Source organism: Pseudophryne corroboree, chromosome 2 (genome assembly GCF_028390025.1).
Source record: "Pseudophryne corroboree isolate aPseCor3 chromosome 2, aPseCor3.hap2, whole genome shotgun sequence".
Taxonomy (NCBI): domain Eukaryota; kingdom Metazoa; phylum Chordata; class Amphibia; order Anura; family Myobatrachidae; genus Pseudophryne; species Pseudophryne corroboree.
This window is the reverse complement of record NC_086445.1, coordinates 852,629,505-852,644,999: the sequence shown is the minus strand read 5'-3', so window position 1 is coordinate 852,644,999 and position 15,495 is coordinate 852,629,505. Positions and strand designations below refer to the sequence as shown.

At 45.3% G+C, this 15,495-nt stretch overlaps 1 pseudogene; it reads left to right on the top strand.

Annotated features, from left to right (window-relative positions):
• Nucleotides 1–13,133: 13,133 nt before the first annotated feature.
• On the top strand, nt 13,134–13,251 carry LOC135051951 (5S ribosomal RNA; annotated as a pseudogene).
• The last annotated feature ends 2,244 nt before the right edge of the window (nt 13,252–15,495 follow it).

Here is a 15,495-nt window from a genome sequence, read left to right as displayed (position 1 = left end):
GCGATTGAAAAGCGTCGCTAGACCTTGTGTGAAACTGCATCGGCTTTTTTGAAAGTACGTCGCGCGTGCGCACTGCGCCCCATACGCATGCGCAGAAGTGCCGCTTTTTTACTAATCGCTGCGCTGCGAACGAAAGCAGCTAGCGATCAACTCGGAATGAGGGCCATTGTTCTTTATTACAAAATGACATTACTCCCTAAGTCTACATGAAGCATTCAGCTTTTCCACTAGGTCACACAGGGCTGTTAGGGAATTCAAATTGCACCTATAGCATGACCTCAATTGTGTTACACTGGGAGGCATTGCCACTGTAACCTATGGTAATCACAAACAATACTATTGACCAGAACATGCAGTGAGTTAAATAGCTCAGGAGGCACTGGCTAGCACCAGAGCCAGATTTACATGCAATATATGAGCCAAAGGGTTCAACTGGGCATTATACAAAGTTGCAGCAGTTTAAACTCCTGGAAATTTGGTGAGTTTTGATCAGAAATGTGCGGAAAAGATATAAGTGCCTCACCTACCATAGACTTTTTACTCCAGAGTTTTGGCTACAAAAAAATTATTAGAATAATGCAAAGAAGATATTTCAAACATATTCTTTGTATTTTTCATATACTTTATACAGTCAAACCTCTGGTAAAAACGTTAGTATGACAGGAAAGGCTTCTGCCTCACCCCGCCGCACGTCACTGCTATTGACGGTGATTAGTGAACAAACAAAACTGCAATGCAATGTTCTTTTGCAGAAAACACTAACACAGTGGGCGGGATTCAAATATTTTATTGCCCCTGATCTCCCGTCTAAAGTGACGGGTGATCGCGGGGCGATATTCTATTGGCCCCCACCTGTTATCGCGCTGATCGCGCCAATAAGAGACGGATTTAGCCGTGTAAAGCGGCTAAACCCTACTAAAGTCATGGGCATGATCGTGGAAAGTACTTTTTGGGCGTCCAAACTGGTCACTTTTCACGCATTTCAGCTCACCACCCCTGGGGGTGGCGATCTGAAATGCTGAAATCGCACCCATCGGCAGCAACATTTGAATACTGCTGGAGGGTGCGATGGCGCTGGGAGGGAGGGACAGAAGATTTGAATCCCGCCCAGTGTGTGCAAAGTCTGCTGATGTAACACCACTTAGCTACCTATTGAATAAGAGAAAGTACCTAAGCAACAGCGCCTGAATAAGATCTGCAGCAGACCACTGTAATCTGAGTGGCATTGCAGAATGAGAGGGGTCTTACCCCACCAGCTTACTAGGAAGCTGAGAAACATGGAAACTTAAGTATTAAAGACTTCCAGCACAGCCCCTGAGCAAGGGCAACCCCTCCCAGCTGTCCTGCCTCATACAGCAACCTAGATTTAATTTAAAAATTGTCGGTAATTGTCTGCTGTAGCAGCAGCTGCTGATATAAACAATCAGTGCAGACACAGAATGAGTGCGCCCTATCCTAGGCGCATAGCGCTTCTAAGGCTCTTTGCGGTGTGCACACGGAGAGGAGCTTCATTGAAGCTTAATTTCTTTAGCTGTGTACGCTGTGCAGGTGTGCCATGTAGGTGGCCAGAGCAGCACGGCACCCCCTCCCTTTTCTAATGGGGAGTGTTATGTGTCCAGTTGGAACACAGGCTATAATCACCGCGCTAGATAGGGGCCTCTAGAAGTGCTAATAGAGGAGCAGTAATGTTTAAATTGTGCTGCAAAAAGATCTCTCTCTCTCTCTCTCTCTCTCTATATATATATATATATATAGCATCTTGTGTAGCCATGCTGGGAGGCCCCTGCTGCTAAAGAATATAATATTGTTGCGCTTGATGGTCTGACAATAGATATTAAATATATACCTTTAAATAATATATTGTATTTGAGCTCATATATTAAATACACGAGAGACTTTCTTTATAAAAATATGACAATTTTTTACTATATAGAGGATATGGTAATACACTAGAGATGAGCGGGTTCGGTTCCTCGGAAACCGAACCCGCCCGAACTTCATGTTTTTTTACACGGGTCCGAGCGACTCGGATCTTCCCGCCTTGCTCGGTTAACCCGAGCGCGCCCGAACGTCATCATCCCGCTGTCGGATTCTCGCGAGGCTCGGATTCTATCGCGAGACTCGGATTCTATATAAGGAGCCGCGCGTCGCCGCCATTTTCACACGTGCATTGAGATTGATAGGGAGAGGACGTGGCTGGCGTCCTCTCCGTTTATAGAGAGTGAGACTAGAGTAGAGAGAGACACAGTAGTAATTTTGGGGAGCATTAGGAGGAGTACTTTAGGAGGAGAACTACTACTTGCTGAAGTGATAGATAGATAGTGTGACTGTATAATGTATATCTGACTTGTGGGGGAGACACTGACAGTGGGGAGCAGTTAGAGTCTGAGAGCAGGACTCAGGAGTACATATAACGTACAGTGCACACTTTTGCTGCCAGAGTGCCACACTGCCATTGTGACCACACTGACCACCAGTATAATATATATTGTGATTGTCTGCTTAGGAGTACTACTTGCAAGTTGCTGATAGTGTGACCAGTGACCTGACCACCAGTTTAATAATCACCACCAGTTTAATATATATAATATATATATATAATTGAATATAATATATATATAATATTGTATACCACCTACCCGTGGTTTTTTTTTCTTTCTTCTTGATACATACTACTATAGTAGCTTACTGTAGCAGTCTGCGGTGCTGCTGAGCTGACAGTGTCCAGCAGGTCCGTCATCAGTCATTACATAATAAATATATATTATATACCTGTCCGGCTGCAGTACTAGTGATATTATATATATATATATATTGATTTCATCTCATTATCATCCAGTCTATATTAGCAGCCGACACAGTACGGTAGTCCACGGCTGTAGCTACCTCTGTGTCGGCAGTCGCTGGTCCATCCATAATTGTATACCACCTACCCGTGTTTTTTTTTTTTTTTCTTCTTTATACATACTACAATAGTAGCTTACTGTAGCAGTCTGCGGTGCTGCTGAGCTGACAGTGTCCAGCAGGTCCGTCATCAGTCATTAGTACATAATAAATATATATTATATACCTGTCCAGCTGCAGTACTAGTGTGATATTATATATATATATATATATATATATATTGATTTCATCTCATTATCATCCAGTCTATATTAGCAGCAGACACAGTACGGTAGTCCACGGCTGTAGCTACCTCTGTGTCGGCAGTCGCTGGTCCATCCATAATTGTATACCACCTACCCGTGGTTTTTTTTTTCTTTCTTCTTTATACATACTACTATAGTAGCTTACTGTAGCAGTCTGCGGTGCTGCTGAGCTGACAGTGTCCAGCAGGTCCGTCATCAGTCATTAGTACATAATAAATATATATTATATACCTGTCCGGCTGCAGTACTAGTGTGATATTATATATATATATATATATATTGATTTCATCTCATTATCATCCAGTCTATATTAGCAGCAGACACAGTACGGTAGTCCACGGCTGTAGCTACCTCTGTGTCGGCAGTCGCTGGTCCATCCATAATTGTATACCACCTACCCGTGGTTTTTTTTTTTTCTTTCTTCTTTATACATACTACTATAGTAGCTTACTGTAGCAGTCTGCGGTGCTGCTGAGCTGACAGTGTCCAGCAGGTCCGTCATCAGTCATTAGTACATAATAAATATATATTATATACCTGTCCGGCTGCAGTACTAGTGTGATATTATATATATATATATTGATTTCATCTCATTATCATCCAGTCTATATTAGCAGCAGACACAGTACGGTAGTCCACGGCTGTAGCTACCTCTGTGTCGGCAGTCGCTGGTCCATCCATAATTGTATACCACCTACCCGTGTTTTTTTTTTTTTTCATTCTTCTTTATACATACTACTATAGTAGCTTACTGTAGCAGTCTGCGGTGCTGCTGAGCTGACAGTGTCCAGCAGGTCCGTCATCAGTCATTAGTACATAATAAATATATATTATATACCTGTCCGGCTGCAGTACTAGTGTGATATTATATATATATATATTGATTTCATCTCATTATCATCCAGTCTATATTAGCAGCAGACACAGTACGGTAGTCCACGGCTGTAGCTACCTCTGTGTCTTTTAGTTGTGCCTATTAAAATATGGAGAACAAAAATGTTGAGGTTCCAAAATTAGGGAAAGATCAAGATCCACTTCCACCTCGTGCTGAAGCTGCTGCCACTAGTCATGGCCGAGACGATGAAATGCCAGCAACGTCGTCTGCCAAGGCCGATGCCCAATGTCATAGTACAGAGCATGTAAAATCCAAAACACCAAATATCAGTAAAAAAAGGACTCCAAAATCTAAAATAAAATTGTCGGAGGAGAAGCGTAAACTTGCCAATATGCCATTTACCACACGGAGTGGCAAGGAACGGCTGAGGCCCTGGCCTATGTTCATGGCTAGTGGTTCAGCTTCACATGAGGATGGAAGCACTCAGCCTCTCGCTAGAAAACTGAAAAGACTCAAGCTGGCAAAAGCACCGCAAAGAACTGTGCGTTCTTCGAAATCCCAAATCCACAAGGAGAGTCCAATTGTGTCGGTTGCGATGCCTGACCTTCCCAACACTGGACGTGAAGAGCATGCGCCTTCCACCATTTGCACGCCCCCTGCAAGTGCTGGAAGGAGCACCCGCAGTCCAGTTCCTGATAGTCAGATTGAAGATGTCAGTGTTGAAGTACACCAGGATGAGGAGGATATGGGTGTTGCTGGCGCTGGGGAGGAAATTGACAAGGAGGATTCTGATGGTGAGGTGGTTTGTTTAAGTCAGGCACCCGGGGAGACACCTGTTGTCCGTGGGAGGAATAGGGCCGTTGACATGCCTGGTGAAAATACCAAAAAAATCAGCTCTTCGGTGTGGAAGCATTTCAACAGAAATGCGGACAACATTTGTCAAGCCGTGTGTTGCCTTTGTCAAGCTGTAATAATTAGGGGTAAGGACATTAACCACCTCGGAACATCCTCCCTTATACGTCACCTGCAGCGCATTCATAATAAGTCAGTGATAAGTTCAAAAACTTTGGGCGACAGCGGAAGCAGTCCACTGACCAGTAAATCCCTTCCTCTTGTAACCAAGCTCACGCAAACCACCCCACCAACTCTCTCAGTGTCAATTTCCTCCTTCCCCAGGAATGCCAATAGTCCTGCAGGCCATGTCACTGGCAATTCTGACGAGTCCTCTCATGCCTGGGATTCCTCCGATGCATCCTTGCGTGTAACGCCTACTGCTGCTGGCGCTGCTGTTGTTGCTGCTGGGAGTCGATGGTCATCCCAGAGGGGAAGTCGTAAGCCCACTTTTACTACTTCCACCAAGCAATTGACTGTCCAACAGTCCTTTGTGAGGAAGATGAAATATCACAGCAGTCATCCTGCTGGAAAGCGGATAACTGAGGCCTTGGCATCCTGGGTGGTGAGAAACGTGGTTCCGGTATCCATCATTACTGCAGAGCCAACTAGAGACTTGTTGGAGGTACTGTGTCCCCGGTACCAAATACCATCTAGGTTCCATTTCTCTAGGCAGGCGATACCGAAAATGTACACAGACCTCAGAAAAAGAGTCACCAGTGTCCTAAAAAATACAGCTGTACCCAATGTCCACTTAACCACGGACATGTGGACAAGTGGAGCAGGGAAGGGTCAGGACTATATGACTGTGACAGCCCACTGGGTAGATGTATGGACTCCCGCCGCAAGAACAGCAGCGGCGGCACCAGTAGCAGCATCTCGCAAACGCCAACTCTTTCCTAGGCAGGCTACGCTTTGTATCACCGGTTTCCAGAATACGCACACAGCTGAAAACCTCTTACGGCAACTGAGGAAGATCATCGCGGAATGGCTTACCCCAATTGGACTCTCCTGTGGATTTGTGGCATCGGACAACGCCAGCAATATTGTGTGTGCATTAAATATGGGCAAATTCCAGCACGTCCCATGTTTTGCACATACCTTGAATTTGGTGGTGCAGAATTTTTTAAAAAACGAGAGGGGTGTGCAAGAGATGCTGTCGGTGGCCAGAAGAATTGCGGGACACTTTCGGCGTACAGGCACCACGTACAGAAGACTGGAGCACCACCAAAAACCCCTGAACCTGCCCTGCCATCATCTGAAGCAAGAAGTGGTAACGAGGTGGAATTCAACCCTCTATATGCTTCAGAGGTTGGAGGAGCAGCAAAAGGCCATTCAAGCCTATACAATTGAGCATGATATAGGAGGTGGAATGTACCTGTCTCAAGCGCAGTGGAGAATGATTTCAACGTTGTGCAAGGTTCTGCAACCTTTTGAACTTGCCACACGTGAAGTCAGTTCAGACACTGCCAGCCTGAGTCAGGTCATTCCCCTCATCAGGCTTTTGCAGAAGAAGCTGGAGGCATTGAAGGAGGAGCTAAAAGGGAGCGATTCCGCTAGGCATGTGGGACTTGTGGATGCAGCCCTTAATTCGCTTAACAAGGATTCACGGGTGGTCAATCTGTTGAAATCAGAGCACTACATTTTGGCCACCGTGCTCGATCCTAGATTTAAAACCTACCTTTGATCTCTCTTTCCGGCAGACACAAGTCTGCTGGGGTTCAAAGACCTGCTGGTGACAAAATTGTCAAGTCAAGCGGAACGCGACCTGTCAACATCTCCTCCTTCACATTCTCCCGCAACTGGGGGTGCGAGGAAAAGGCTCAGAATTCCGAGCCCACCCGCTGGCGGTGATGCAGGGCAGTTTGGAGCGACTGCTGATGCTGACATCTGGTCCGGACTGAAGGACCTGACAACGATTACGGACATGTCGTCTACTGTCACTGCATATGATTCTGTCACCATTGAAAGAATGGTGGAGGATTATATGAGTGACCGCATCCAAGTAGGCACGTCAGACAGTCCGTACTTATACTGGCAGGAAAAAGATGCAATTTGGAGGCCCTTGCACAAACTGGCTTTATTCTACCTAAGTTGCCCTCCCACAAGTGTGTACTCCGAAAGAGTGTTTAGTGCCGCCGCTCACCTTGTCAGCAATCGGCGTACGAGGTTACTTCCAGAAAATGTGGAGAAGATGATGTTCATTAAAATGAATTATAATCAATTCCTCCGTGGAGACATTGACCAGCAGCAATTGCCTCCACAAAGTACACAGGGAGCTGAGATGGTGGATTCCAGTGGGGACGAATTGATAATCTGTGAGGAGCGGGATGTACACGGTGATATATCGGAGGATGATGATGAGGTGGACATCTTGCCTCTGTAGAGCCAGTTTGTGCAAGGAGAGATTAATTGCTTCTTTTTCGGTGGGGGTCCAAACCAACCCGTCATTTCAGTCACAGTCGTGTGGCAGACCCTGTCACTGAAATGATGGGTTGGTTAAAGTGTGCATGTCCTGTTTATACAACATAAGGGTGGGTGGGAGGGCCCAAGGACAATTCCATCTTGCACCTCTTTTTTCTTTCATTTTTCTTTGCGTCATGTGCTGTTTGGGGAGTGTTTTTTGGAAGGGCCATCCTGCGTGACACTGCAGTGACACTCCTAGATGGGCCCGGTGTTTGTGTCGGCCAGTAGGGTCGCTTATCTTACTCACACAGCTACCTCATTGCGCCTCTTTTTTTCTTCTTTGCGTCATGTGCTGTTTGGGGAGTGTTTTTTGGAAGGGCCATCCTGCGTGACACTGCAATGCCACTCCTAGATGGGCCAGGTGTTTGTGTCGGCCACTAGGGTCGCTTAGCTTAGTCATCCAGCGACCTCGGTGCAAATTTTAGGACTAAAAATAATATTGTGAGGTGTGAGGTATTCAGAATAGACTGAAAATGAGTGGAAATTATGTTTTTTGAGGTTAATAATACTTTGGGATCAAAATGACCCCCAAATTCTATGATTTAAGCTGTTTTTTAGTGTTTTCTGAAAAAAACACCCGAATCCAAAACACACCCGAATCCGACAAAAAAAATTTGGTGAGGTTTTGCCAAAACGCGGTCGAACCCAAAACACGGCCGCGGAACCGAACCCAAAACCAAAACACAAAACCCGAAAAATTTCAAGTGCACATCTCTATAATACACTTTATAAAATCTTTACTAACATTCTCATTACACATATAATGTTTAAAAGATAGAGCTGGAAAAATATGTATAAATATATGTAGCTCGGGCCACAAATCTATTGCTGAAAGACTCAACACGCTGGTTACTTATTAGCAACAATATGATTCCTTCTTTAGGTATAAAGTAAACAATTCTAATCACTAAGTAGCAAAAATAATATCACAGGCAAATGCATACACAATAGTGAATTCCTGCAGCGTTATTCGGTGAGATATCAGCCCACCTGTCACTTGCGTCCCAGAGCAGGGGGTTTAACTCTGTGTTATATTTACCCGATCCAGTGGGAATATCCCATAGCAACAGAGATGGTAATAGAAATTAAAGGTGCGCTCAGCCTGAGCGTGATAACCTCAATAGACCACAAGCACTGAAATAGTGTAGAGATCCTTTCCTGGCAAGCGGGGGAGATGATACTCCTATATTCAGATAGGGATAGCCGCAGGTTGTAAAAACCGTTAGTACAGCGGTCCGTCTCTCCTCTCTCACAGGCAATCGAACCAGAGTAATGTCCCCATATAGTTGGAGATAGCCGCAGGTAGTAAGCACATCGATGCGGCAATACATCTCTCCCTCCACCTGGGTGTACAGACAGGTGGATGCTCAGCCTAGGTGTGGGGCCAGATAGTAATGCTGACACTAGTACTCCAGGGGACCCATCCTGGCAGATGGGAAAGTACTGCTCCTGTGTCCCAGTGTAAATAGCCGCGTCTAGTAAGGAATCAGTGCAATGGTCAGTCACTTGGTCAGTGTCCAGGTCAATGGGGATGACGTCAATGCGTTTCATCCCGCACAGACTCGGGACTTCCACTTACCGACTGCCTAGCCATCCGGTACATAGGAGGACATGGGACCAGGACACTAGCTTCTTAAATAAGCTGTGTTGGGTCCCCAGGGTCCGGTGATCCTGTGGCCGGGTTCTAGACACAAGCTTTCCTGTAAGCTGTGTTGTCCCCTCCGGAGGCTTCCAATGGTGCAGACAGACTGCAGCAGCATGCATCCTGCCTGTTGAAGGCTTGACAGCAGATCAAGTAAAATTAAAATAAATTAAAAAGTAACACCCGTCTCCCTCGGGCACTAATTTAAAACTGAGCTTCCTGTGGGGTATAGAGGGCGAGGAGCCAACTACAGTTCTAAAGAAATTTAAAGTGCCAGGCTCCACTCATCACCCATCCATACCCCAGTGTATTCACTCCAGTATTCCCTAGTGGATGAAGGATAAATTAATTTTACAAGATTATAATGTAACTAACACCCTCATCCAGAACCTCCTCATCAGAGATCAGAGGTAGTCCTTCCAAAAACTGTCTCGTGGAGGCCCAAACAAAGCAAGCACTTCAGCCACAAAAGTGTCAGTCCCTGTTGCTGAAGTGTTTGGTTTCTTAAACTGTGCATGACCTTTTCAATATCCAACATAAGGGTGGGAGAGAGGGCCCAATAACAATTCCATATTGCACTAACTTTCATTTCTGCCACTGCTGTGTGGCAATGTTTAATAGATGTGCTATAAACTGCCATGTGTTTGTGCCACTGCTCTGTCGCTTAGTACAGGGCCGTCTTTTCGTATGGGCTCAATGGGCTCTTGCCCAAGGGCCCCAGGAGTATAAGGGCCCTAGGCTGATAGCTGAGAGTCCCCTCTTTCCAGGGGTACCAGATTTTTTAAAATCGGCCCGGGGGAACCATAGATATCGGACTTCAAAGCAGTGGTCCCCATCCGAGCCTGTTAATTGCTCTTCCCAGCCAGATATCTCGGGCTCTGTATGACTTAGAGTTTTTCTGAGGGTAAATTTCAAAAGCTGGAACTCTCCACTTTCGGTGGACACTGGCAGCTTGTCTCTACTATGCCCAGAACCAGAGATATCAGCCTTCCAGCAGCCGGCCCCTGCTCCAGCTCCACCTGCCTAATATGCAGTTTTATATATTTGTTGGTGGATTGCTCTGGCTCCTGAACTCTGATCCCCAAATCCCCAGAACCTCCTAACAGGTGGGACTTTCTAGTTTTTTTTTATCCCATTCAAATCTAAGGAACTTGAGATATCTGCAGTCAAGTAAGCTGCTCTCTCACCAGAAAATGATGAAAATTAAGCCCACTCCACTATCTACCCCTCCCTTATGTATTAAACACCCCCTACCACCCTGGAAGTCATGTACTGAGGCCCCTTCATTCAGCCCAATGCCTCCTTCTACAGTTTAGCGTTCTCCCTCCCGCCCGATCTGTTTAGTAAAGGAGTAATAAGCAGAAATTACTGCTCCAGGTCCTACATGCTGAGCGGAAGATAGAACACCCCCTACCACCCGCGGGACATCAAAGCTGCCGCTGATAGCACCCCCCACCCCTACCGCTGGAGGATGAGTAGGGGCCCCAGTGTTTTGCTGTGCCCAGGGGCCCACACTGCTGTTAAGACGGCCCTGGCTTAGTAACCAACCAGGTCGCTGCAGCCTCTGCCCAATAATGGTGAAAACAATATTGTAAGCTGTGAGGTGATCAAATTGACTGGAAATAACTGAAAATGAATGTTATTGAGGTAAATAATACTCTAGGAACAAAAAAAGTGTTGTTTTTTTTTGTCAATTTTGTCAACAGGTTCTGCAGGAGCACAGTTTCCCAATTATCGGTAAACTGCACTGAGTATCGCAGGAGTAATCCATACTGAATAACGTCCCCAGACCACAATTGCAAAATTCAATAACCAACTCTCCTCTCCAACCACTGTGCAAACACCACCAATGCACATTGGGGGTCATTCCGAGTTGTTCGCTCGCAAGCTGCTTTTAGCAGCTTTGCACACGCTAAGCCGCCGCCTACTGGGAGTGAATCTTAGCTTATCAAAATTGTGAACGAAAGATTAGCAGAATTGCGAATAGACACTTCTTAGCAGTTTCTGAGTAGCTCCAGACTTACTCGGCATCTGCAATCAGTTCAGTCAGTTTCGTTCCTGGTTTGACGTCACAAACACACCCAGCGTTCGCCCAGACACTCCTCCGTTTCACCAGCCACTCCCGCGTTTTTCCCAGAAACGGTAGCGTTTTTCCACACACACCCATAAAACGTCCAGTTTCCGCCCAGAAACACCCACTTCCTGTCAATCACACTCCGATCACCAGAACGAAGAAAAAACCTCGTAATCCCGTGAGTAAAATACCTAATTGCATAGCAAATATACTTGGCGCAGTCGCACTGCGGACATTGCGCATGCGCATTAGCGACTAATCGCTCCGTTGCGATAAAAAAATAACGAGCGAACAACTCGGAATGACCCCCATTGTTTTGTTGGTTTGGGTGCATTTTATAACATGGTGATACCACTATAGCATGTGTGATTTTCTCTGATTAACTTTGACTTCCTTTGCAAATTCTGGTGCAAAGTCAGTGGTGAGAATAGTGGGGGATACCGCACTGAACCAATGATATTATGGTAATCAGCATAAAGGTACCAAAATATAAAGATACATTATATAAACAAAATATAAAGATACATTATTAAAATGAGACAGTTGGTGTATCCAACAAGAACATAACAACAACACACAAATAAACACAAAAATAAAATCTGTCACACAAGTGGTCTCTATTTCTTGCAAATGCTTATATTTCCCTATATAGGGGGACCAGAAATATGTTACCATAGTCAGTACCGGTCTCCAAACCATAGGTGTGTATAATGCAAACCTGAGGGTATATTGCCGTGTGAACACAAGTAAGTAGTGTCAACCCTGAAATGTTAGTGATAAGCAGATCACAAATGTGAGCTGTAATGATGAGTGATAAAACATATGAACAGTGCATTGGAGAGATACTGAGACTGTTAGATAAAGAAGGTGAATCTGCTGTCAGCGTTAGGCTCAGAGCATGTAGATGACTCCAGCCTCTACTATGCTCACTCTTTCTGGGGGGTCGCCCACCCCGGTACTGACCAAGCCCACACTGCTTCGCTTCCAAGATTGGATGGAATCGGGCATTTAGAGTATGGTATGATACCATACTCTAAATGCCCGATCGCTCTGGGATCACTAATGAGAGTTCACGTAGGAAATTATTAGAAGTAAATAAGAAGGAAAGACCATTGATAGAAGAAGTTATTAAGAGTGGATCTGCTGCCAGTGTTAGGCAAAGGTATAGAGGCAACCGCCCGTTACCAATGGATTGCTGGTGAGAGTCCGGAATATTAGTAGAAGAAATTTGTGTGAAAAAGATTATAACTGTTCAAAAATTCAAATATATATGTGAACTGGTCAACTGTTCACTGAAGCTCATCAAACATTAGTCATAGAGTAATATAAACCACATTACATTGATTTCTCGAAGTCCCGTTATTATTGTGTGGGCAACCTTACAATAGGTGCCGATGATAGGATCATAATTATAATAAGGTGCACATGGTTTACCTGAAGGTGATAAAAAAAAAATATCCTATATGTCTGGCAAGTTACCACACTGTAACACTATAACTGGGTCTAGCAGCCAAACTCCCTGTTTGGAAAATGTAATATGTAGCTAAATATGTTCCAATTGCAAGGATACCGATTGATGGTTACAATTGTTACGTTATCCAGACCAACACCGTTGCCTGTTATGAATAATAATACCAGCCATGGATAAAGTCATAGTGTGGCTAATAAATCTATTTGTATAAATATACTATTATACCAAATGAGCAGAATAGCCCCAAATATTACCATCCTGAATGAGCATGTAACATGTACCGTATTAGAATAAATAGGATAAAAATAGCAAGGTCAGGTAATATTACCCCACGATCCTCATGTGGATTGGACAGGGCGGACGAACAGATCAGGCAGCAGTATATTCTTTGCAGGCTGTATGATGTGTCCCCGAGCTAGCATTTGGTACCGGCAGCAGTGGTAGGTCTGGTACACCTGTGATGTGGTATCGCTGGGCTTGCGCTGGTGGACAGGTCTGCTGCAAACTTCAGCAATTGAAACCCTGGGCTGGCTCTGGTACAGATGGCGACTCGGGACCAAAGTTCAGGTTGTGGCTCCCACAACCTGAACTTTGGTCCCGAGCCGCCGTACTATCATACCATACTGTAAATGCCCAATTCCGTCCGATCTTGGAAGTGAAGCAGTGTGGGCTTGGTCAGTACTGGGGTGGGTGACCCCCCAGGAAGACTGAGTGTAGTAGAGGCTGGAGTGACCTAGATGCTCTGTGCCTAACGCTGACAGCAGATTCACCTTCTTTATCAAACGGTCTCAGTATCTCTCAATGCACTCTTCATATTTGTGATCACTCATCATTACAGCTCATTTGTGATCTGCTTATTACCAACCTTTCAGGGTTGACACCACTTACTTGTGTTCACACTGCAATATACCTACAGGTTTGCATTATACACACCTATGGTTCGGTGACCGGTACTGACTACGGTAACACATTTCTGGTCCCCCTATATAGGGCAATACAAGCATTTGCAAGAAATAGAGACCACTTGTGTGACGGATTTTATTTTTGTGTTTATTTGTGTGTTGTTGTTATGTCCTTGTTGGATACACCACTGTCTCATTTTAATAATGTAATAGTAAATCTTTATGTTTTAAACATTGCAAAGTCAGTGGTGTTGATACGCGACTTCCAATGCACTCATGTATGACGTTCGGCACATTCAACCAAATCGACTGATCTCGCACATGTCACAAAGTGACTAAATACTAGAGATGAGCGCCGGAAATTTTTCGGGTTTTGTGTTTTGGTTTTGGGTTCGGTTCCGCGGCCGTGTTTTGGGTTCGACCGCGTTTTGGCAAAACCTCACCGAATTTTTTTTGTCGGATTCGGGTGTGTTTTGGATTCGGGTGTTTTTTTCAGAAAACACTAAAAAACAGCTTAAATCATAGAATTTGGGGGTCATTTTGATCCCAAAGTATTATTAACCTCAAAAAACATAATTTACACTCATTTTCAGTCTATTCTGAATACCTCACACCTCACAATATTATTTTTAGTCCTAAAATTTGCACCTAGGTCGCTGGATGACTAAGCTAAGCGACCCTAGTGGCCGACACAAACACCCGGCCCATCTAGGAGTGTCACTGCAGTGTCACGCAGGATGTCCCTTCCAAAAAACCCTCCCCAAACAGCACATGACGCAAAGAAAAAAAGAGGCGCAATGAGGTAGCTGTGTGAGTAAGATAAGCGACCCTAGTGGCCGACACAAACACCGGGCCCATCTAGGAGTGTCACTGCAGTGTCACGCAGGATGTCCCTTCCAAAAAACCCTCCCCAAACAGCACATGACGCAAAGAAAAAAAGAGGCGCAATGAGGTAGCTGTGTGAGTAAGATAAGCGACCCTAGTGGCCGACACAAACACCGGGCCCATCTAGGAGTGTCACTGCAGTGTCACGCAGGATGTCCCTTCCAAAAAACCCTCCCCAAACAGCACATGACGCAAAGAAAAAAAGAGGCGCAATGAGGTAGCTGTGTGAGTAAGATAAGCGACCCTAGTGGCCGACACAAACACCGGGCCCATCTAGGAGTGGCACTGCAGTGTCACGCAGGATGTCCCTTCCAAAAAACCCTCCCCAAACAGCACATGACGCAAAGAAAAATTAAAGAAAAAAGAGGTGCAAGATGGAATTGTCCTTGGGCCCTCCCACCCACCCTTATGTTGTATAAACAGGACATGCACACTTTAACCAACCCATCATTTCAGTGACAGGGTCTGCCACACGACTGTGACTGAAATGACGGGTTGGTTTGGACCCCCACCAAAAAAGAAGCAATTAATCTATCCTTGCACAAACTGGCTCTACAGAGGCAAGATGTCCACCTCATCATCATCCTCCGATATATCACCGTGTACATCCCCCTCCTCACAGATTATCAATTCGTCCCCACTGGAATCCACCATCTCAGCTCCCTGTGTACTTTGTGGAGGCAATTGCTGCTGGTCAATGTCTCCACGGAAGAATTGATTATAATTCATTTTAATGAACATCATCTTCTCCACATTTTCTGGATGTAACCTCGTACGCCGATTGCTGACAAGGTGAGCGGCGGCACTAAACACTCTTTCGGAGTACACACTTGTGGGAGGGCAACTTAGGTAGAATAAAGCCAGTTTGTGCAAGGGCCTCCAAATTGCCTCTTTTTCCTGCCAGTATAAGTACGGACTGTGTGACGTGCCTACTTGGATGCGGTCACTCATATAATCCTCCACCATTCTTTCAATGGGGAGAGAATCATATGCAGTGACAGTAGACGACATGTCCGTAATCGTTGTCAGGTCCTTCAGTCCGGACCAGATGTCAGCATCAGCAGTCGCTCCAGACTGCCCTGCATCACCGCCAGCGGGAGGGCTCGGAATTCTGAGCCTTTTCCTCGCACCCCCAGTTGCGGGAGAATGTGAAGGAGGAGATGTTGACAGGTCGCGTTCC